The 6,636-nt window shown below is 44.2% G+C and overlaps 1 long non-coding RNA gene across 1 annotated transcript; it reads right to left on the bottom strand.

The window, feature by feature from the left end:
- Positions 1–360: 360 nt before the first annotated feature.
- On the bottom strand, positions 361–6,344 carry LOC146964067 (uncharacterized). Its single transcript, XR_015034719.1, has 3 exons — positions 5,988–6,344; positions 1,824–1,945; positions 361–678 (listed from the first exon to the last, which is right to left on the bottom strand). It is a non-coding gene; the product is annotated as an uncharacterized LOC146964067 (long non-coding RNA).
- Positions 6,345–6,636: the final 292 nt, after the last annotated feature.

Here is a 6,636-nt window from a genome sequence, read left to right as displayed (position 1 = left end):
CCCACATGACGTGTTCGGTGTATTTCATATGAAAGCAGTATTTCCATAATCCAACATCTCTCTGTTAACCACTTGTCTAAATAGTCATAAATCACCCCTGAATTCCTGCTTTTATTTGGAAGGCACTCACATCCAGAGCTGCTGTAGGAAGCCATACAGCACGAACAGAAAAACACCACCACATTATCTCCTTTGAAAAAAACAAACAAACGTTAGGATTCACTGAATAACAAAATAAGTAGCTGCTTCAGTAAAAGATTGCCCCAAATTATAGAAAATGATTGCCTTCCAAACTCTTCTTACAGACAAGTAGAGACACATGCATGTGCACACACACATACACCACAGTTTCTCACCTTTCAGTTCTACAGTAACTGCTACTGTCCTTTGGGAAAGGAAACCAGCCACCGGTTAGAAGAGAAGACTTACTGAGTGATCCATTCTTCCCTCCAACAGATGAGAAAGTTAATAGGTTATATCCTCGTCCTCAGCTGGGATTGCCATTTCCTCTCCCTGTGACCTGTGCATCAGATGGTCGACTCTTACAGGAATCAAGGTGAAGAAGAACAAACATAAACGCTGGAAACTGGAAGGCTGGACCCTGCCTGAGGTCTGGGTCTGGGGCTAAAAGGGCTGTGGGACTGGGGCCGCCTGCTCTGCTCCACTCCACTTGCCAGCCTGTGAGGGAAGATTGGAAAAGTCATCAGCAGGCCTCAGGCCAGGGCCCTGCTTGAACAGGGGTGGCCACCAACACAATGTCTCCAGACAAATGGCTTTTCATGATGTGATCACTATCTGATGCGCTGCAAGGGAGGGCGAACGCAACATAAATGGCACTTTCCTGTTGAAAGAGAAATCATGGATGATGTAACAGCGCTGTTCGAGGGTGGCCAGAGAAAACAGATATGAACAGGGCTCTGTTTGTCTGCTGCCCAGGCAGGCGGCCTCAGCCTAGGTAGCCTCTCTGTATTCAGAAAGCCAGTCATAAAATCTTGTGTGAGGTGAAAGATAGAAGTGGCTTTGCGGCTTTTTTCATGCTCGCTGAGTAAAGGGGTCAGTCAGTGTTGTGTAAAAGGGAGGAGACGTCTGTCAAGTCAAAGTAACTGCGGCATGCTGCAGAACAACTAAACACATCCTCTGTGCATTATGTCATTTTGCCATTTGGAACAAAACAAAGTAATTACCAGCTTAATTTATGCATTTGGATCATTTGAAATAGGAATGACGCATGCCAGGAAAATACAGAGCAGCTTGACTATGACTGTAATAAATGTAATGTTTAGACCTGGCCCCAGTTCAGTTCCCTTCAGTATGACCCTTGCTGTGGGACTGACACGATTCCCTACAATAAGCTAACTGTGGAGTTGGCTTGGTGCTACAAATTTTTAGATCATATGATTTGTAGGTAAGGGTTGCCACAACTTCTGCCCAACATGCCAAATATTGTGTGGTGCAGGATATTCAACCACTGATGTAAACCAGAACCATATGGCAAAGCTATGTGGAGTAAATACAGAGACCACTAGAGGTCGCAACAGCCACACCACAGATCACATGATCGCCCAGCAGCAGACAGGGCTACACAGGCTACTCTTTTATGGGATTGTCTTGCATGACATGTTCCTTAATTCAGCATTCACAGTAAAAAAAAAGGAAAAAAAGAAAGAAAATAGAATAGAATTTGATGTTTTACAGAATAAAGATAACGGATAACGAATCATATTTTCTCACAACTGATTAGATTATTTAAAAAGGCTACACGATGTGATGATGTGTATTTTTCCAGCCTTCCTTTCACCTGCAGCCACATGTTGCCCCTTCACCTCCAGCTGAAGTTCCCTATAAAGACATGGCCCTCCGCTTGCTCTTTGTGGTTCACGTCCCTGAACGTTGGTCCTCAGGTCAGACCACAGGTCCCTTAGGAGGAAGGTCCTCACCTCTCTCCCTTTAAAACAACAGTGGTGGCCAGGTCAAGGCTCTGGTTTTTTTTTTTTTTCTTCAACTGACATTTCCTCAAGATGGCTACCAGCAGCAACAGCTGCAGGTATACGGACAAACCGCAGTTAGTGCAGAGACATTAACACTGTGATGTGAATGTTCTAAAACATTTGTAAAATCGTAATTTCTTCTCTCTTAACGTTCAAAAAGGCTTGGCTAAATACACAAATTACAGCCTGTATGGTCAATATAAAAGCTTAATGAGAGGACATGACAGCTCGACTCAAATTTGTAAGTTCTGGTAAGTTGCAAGTTGGTTTTACTATAAAATGCCCATTTGTATTTTTAGGTACCAGTGTTACTGGACTATCACTCCCTGTGCACACAGACACACGCACGCACACACACATGCAGACGTAGACAAATATGTTCGCCCTGCTCTCTCTTATTTTTGGAGGCGCAGTTAGAGCTTTTGCCAAATACAGCTTTATACTGCCTGGCCTCCCATCCAAATGGCTCTATAACAGTTAAGAAACCTCCAGGGCCCACAAAGACCAAAAAGAAACAGAGGAAAAAGTGCAATTGGCAGCCAACCACACATATTCACTGAGCTCATCCCACCAGGCAGCAGTAAATCATTATGAAAGCAAAAGACATAGTGGTTGATGCTATCATCTAAGACCAATAAAGCGGCCATTTGTACGAACAACCTCCGCACATATAACTGTCACTAACTGTCATGTCAGTGGACATTTCTACATGTGGCTTTCACAGGATCACACTGTTTCAGTATTAGGACGAAGGCTGGGTGACTACTCTTGTAAAGGGAAGGGAAATTAAGCTCTTGTCTCTTTAATCAGACTCACCCTTGTGATGCAAGAACGACTGACAGGGAAATGCCTGGAGGGCGTTTACAGTATGTTCCCACAAGAAACAGGCAAGGGGATGATACATTGTTTCCTAACAAATAGAGAGCAGGAATCCTGATGGTGTTCACAATCAGCCTTATATTTTGTCAGAATGGAAATAGCCTGTTTCTTTTGCTAGAACACAACCGCAGTCTACAGAGACCTCCTGTAAGAGGCCAATTGGCCCTGCTCCTTTCTGCGCTCCTGGGATATTATTCCCCCTCGAAAAGTACGATGTCCAAACAGTTCAAATAAACAAAATGAGAGGATATGATTAAGGGGCTTTGGTATGTAGGGTACAAGAGATTTGCTCGTTAGTTCACTTGTTTTAATCCAGTATTTCGTATTGTTTTTTTTAGTGTTGCACTACAAAAAAGGATACCCGTTGTTTCTGAGTGGTCCCCTCCCATGATGCACTATGCCTGATGTCCTGTATTAAAGGGAAAAAAACCAAGGGCGTCATCCTGTGACACGGGGCGTCAGTAGGCACCTCATTCCCTCTGGGCCTCGCTTTGCCTTCGGCTCCAGAGGGGCGTGAGCGGTTTGTCTTCAGCTTGAAAGATGTGGGGCTCTGCCAAGTTCAACCCAGCCCAGAGACACTGACTACTATTAGCTGGCTTCCTGACCAGGATCGGGGGGGATTCACAGCGGGACTGGGGGGCCCTGGGGCGATGGTCCCCCTCCGCCTCAAGCCTCTGCCCTGTGATCTGGAGACAAGCTGAGATCTCAGAGCGCTGCCGTTTGACCACAGTTTACTCTGTGAGCGAGGGAAGGGGACGTGGCCATGCAACAGTATTTACTTCATCACTGACTTCATGTGGGTGGTCCCCCCCCCCTCCTTGCTGAAATACAATGGCTGCACCAGACACTGCTCACTCACATACTGTCCTGCCTCATTGGAAAAGCCATAAAACATGAGTCTTCCAGAGCTCCCAGGCTGTGCATGATATATTCGGAGTTTTCTGTTTCCTCACAGGTTGCCTTACATTTGCTGGTTTTGTGCCAGAAGACTAAATGCATTTTTATCTTAATCTCTGTCTTCCTGAAATATTTTCACTACAAGCAAACATGATCTGACAAATTGAGCTCATTACTGTCTCTCATTAATATCATTTATGAAAAACATCCTTGTCCTGATGTTTTCAGCAGCCCAGTGGGACGTATTTCTTCTCAAGGAAACAATCAGTCAGGTCCACTTTCATAGCGTGGATGTTGTCATTAGCTCATTTAGTTGCCATGTGAACCTGACGACACGGTGACGATACCAAAAACCTGCCCCTCGGAGGGAGTCTGGTGTGATTCTGATGTGTCGATAAGAAGAGAGGAGCAGCTTTGTGGAGCGGTCTGTGTATGACCTTGCTACATGACCTGAGGCAGGGGAAATGAAGCAGACCAACTTTGTAATTTCTCTGAATTGACATCTGACCAGAGAGGAAATCTAGTCCAGTATGGCTTAAATTAATTCACTTCCATTTTTCATGCCTCACTGGAGTTGGGAAGCTGCACTGTAAACCAAGGTCAGAATATCAAAGCGTTTGCTCGTTCCTGTTAAACACATCCAAATGAGTAACTGTCACTCGTACACTAGATCAACAATAAAACAAGACTGTGTACATGTAACATATTACACCACTGATTTGGCCATTGATAAATTCTCTCAAAGATTTGGTAGAACATCGGACTTCCTTCATCAAAAACTTACATGTTCACTGTTCTTTTCTATTTTCCTTACTTTTTTTCAACAGCACATGCAAGTTGGACATACAAACATAGACACAAACACATATGTATGCACACTCACACACACTCACACACACACACACACACACACACACACACACACACACACACACACACACAGAGTAATGGAGATGTAACTGGAAGAGCTCTTGCAGCATATGGATGCCATTTGTAAGCTGCACTGAGAATGTATAGGTCAGTCTTACCCTTTGGTATCTCTCTATCCATCTGTTTTCACATTACTTGCAAATTATAGTGTCCTCCAGACCCAAATGAACATAAATCAGGCCGGTGAAAGTGCAGAAGTTTTCCCATCTGTCATAAAACAATGATTTAAAGTACGGGTTGTCAAAATATGGCGCTGTGAATTCGCCCCGCTCCCCAGCAGTAGGAACACAAAGCGCCATCTCATCGGAGTAATTTATGGCCTCTGAGGGAACGGAGGGTGATTAGGGCTTAGGCCACCAACAGCCAGAAAAACAGTAGGAGCTCCAATAAGGATGGCTGGAAAACCTAGACCGAATTTATCAAACAATTCAGCGAAATCTATTTCTGTTAGGAGAGGCGAGCGAGATATATGGCCTGTTTAGTATACTGGTACATCACTGGAACATTTGGTCATACTGCATTTGTGAGTTTTGGAGATTCTACATTAAATAGTCGTAGCCCAGGACATGTGATGTATTGGTCAGCTGAGGTGCCAGAGGCCAAATCAAATATACAATGGGACGTTCTTGGATTTTAAACAACATATTCGTGTAAATGATGTCACTGAGTCTCTATAAAATTGTTTCTTTTAAAGGTGGAGTTTGAGGGTGAAAGCAGCTGTGTTCAACAGTGGCCGCAGGATTTTGGCATCAACAAACAAAAGGACTAGTTAAAAAATGCTCGTCTTAACCGCCTTTACCTTAAATGGCCTTTAAAAACTGAAAGGCATACACGGTAACTAAAACGGCACAGTGGGACACGGCTTCCTGTATGGTCAGTTAATATATTATGATTAGCTCAGTACCACAGTTGGTTAGGGGAAATGCAGGGGTACAGCTCCTGGAATAACAGCCAGTTACTGTTGAGGTGAGGTCGAGTGGCTACCAATTAATGCTTTTGCTTATTGACATTTTCATCTGTTTCTAAATAAATGCAGATTTCCTGTGAACCAGAAATGGGGGCAATAAAAGCAGCTTAGGTGGTCACCACATATCAATATGCTGATATTTGGTCGACCTCAACGATGACATTTTTATAAAGAAAGGTTTGTCTCCCAGGCCGTTCTCCCTTCTCCATTACTCTGTGTGTAAATGCAAGTTTGCAGAGATTTGAAATTCCTCATTTTATATTCCCAAACTAAAAATCAGCTCCTCTTAAGTCATATGTTGTATCTACATCATATTAACTCATCACCTGCAGCTTTCTCTACATGGGAGGCGTCCTCCGTGACTGGGCAGGTATTGTTTTTGCATCTATTTTTACAACTGCTCTTCTGGGTCCCTGGCCAGTCATCAGCTCTGTGTGGTGGGAGTCATGCCCTCGGCCCCCACACATCGTACAAAGTTCAGAGCTTGTCCTCGCCGGGCTTAAGGTGTTTTCCTCCAGAAGTAAAACACTTTTCACTATACTATCACTATGGGCATTGGTGCACATGCTGTTTATTGCCCTTATTGCCATCATTTACATGTCATCTCGAATGTGAAATGTAATAAAATCACAGCAATATGGAAGAGACTGTGGAGCTGAATGATTTCTGCTTGTTTCCTGTAATATAGATTAGTAAAGCATAGTCCCCTTAATTTGTGTACTCAGCAAGGGCCTGACACACATTAAGTAATTCTCCACAAGCTTATTTGGGTTAATTGTTGCGGCTGCTTGGCAATCTCCTGAACCACCCAAGCATCAGCTCCCAGGAGAACGTTCTGCATGTCCGCTAACCAATCAGCAGAAGGGTTCTGCATCGCCGCTGGCGGTCCACCCTGGGATCCACCCTGGGATCCAAAGGCTGTTCTGGCCAAGCAGTTCCTTATTTCTCTGGAGAACTCCAATGCCCTCGCTGGGA

The sequence above is a fragment of the Trachurus japonicus genome, chromosome 22 (assembly GCF_045865225.1).
Source record: "Trachurus japonicus isolate A0001 chromosome 22, Traja_1.0".
NCBI classification, from domain to species: Eukaryota; Metazoa; Chordata; class Actinopteri; order Carangiformes; family Carangidae; genus Trachurus; species Trachurus japonicus.
Note: the sequence above shows the minus strand (reverse complement) of the source record. Positions and strands in the feature narration are given on the sequence as shown.